Source organism: Condylura cristata, unplaced genomic scaffold, assembly GCF_000260355.1.
Source record: "Condylura cristata isolate star-nosed mole 26May11 unplaced genomic scaffold, ConCri1.0 scaffold00041, whole genome shotgun sequence".
NCBI lineage: Eukaryota > Metazoa > Chordata > Mammalia > Eulipotyphla > Talpidae > Condylura > Condylura cristata.
Genome location: NW_004567142.1, coordinates 2,302,351 through 2,302,845, shown reverse-complemented (window position 1 = coordinate 2,302,845; position 495 = coordinate 2,302,351). Strand labels below are relative to the sequence as shown.

Sequence of the window (495 nt, the reverse complement as noted above, 5' to 3'; positions counted from 1 at the left end):
TGACTCTGGGGGCCCCCAGTCTGATGGAGGAGACATGAACCCTGACTCTGGGAGCCCCCAGTCTGATGGAGGAGACATGGATCCTGACTCTGGGGATCCCCAGTCTGATGGAGGAGACGAACCCTGACTCTGGGAGCCCCCAGTCTGATCGAGGAGACATTGTGCCTGATTCTGGGGCCCCCAGTCTGATGGAGGAGACATGAACCCTGACTCTGGGGGTCCCCAGTCTGATGGAGGAGACATGAACCCTGATTCTGGGGGCCCCCAGTCTGATGGAGGAGACATGAACCCTGATTCTGGGGGCCCCCAGTCTGATGGAGGAGACATGAACCCTCCCTCTGGGGGCCCCCAGTCTGATCGAGGAGACATTGTGCCTGATTCTGGGGCCCCCAGTCTGATGGAGGAGACATGAAACCTGACTCTGGGGGCCCCCAGTCTGATGGAGGAGACATGAACCCTGACTCTGGGGGCCCCCAGTCTGATGGAGGAGACATG

General features: G+C 60.2%; 1 protein-coding gene across 1 annotated transcript in view; it reads right to left on the bottom strand.

Annotated features, from left to right (window-relative positions):
• CEACAM16 (carcinoembryonic antigen-related cell adhesion molecule 16) overlaps nt 1-495 on the bottom strand; it is an 8,036-nt gene that overhangs the window by 983 nt on the left and 6,558 nt on the right. The window lies entirely within an intron of this gene.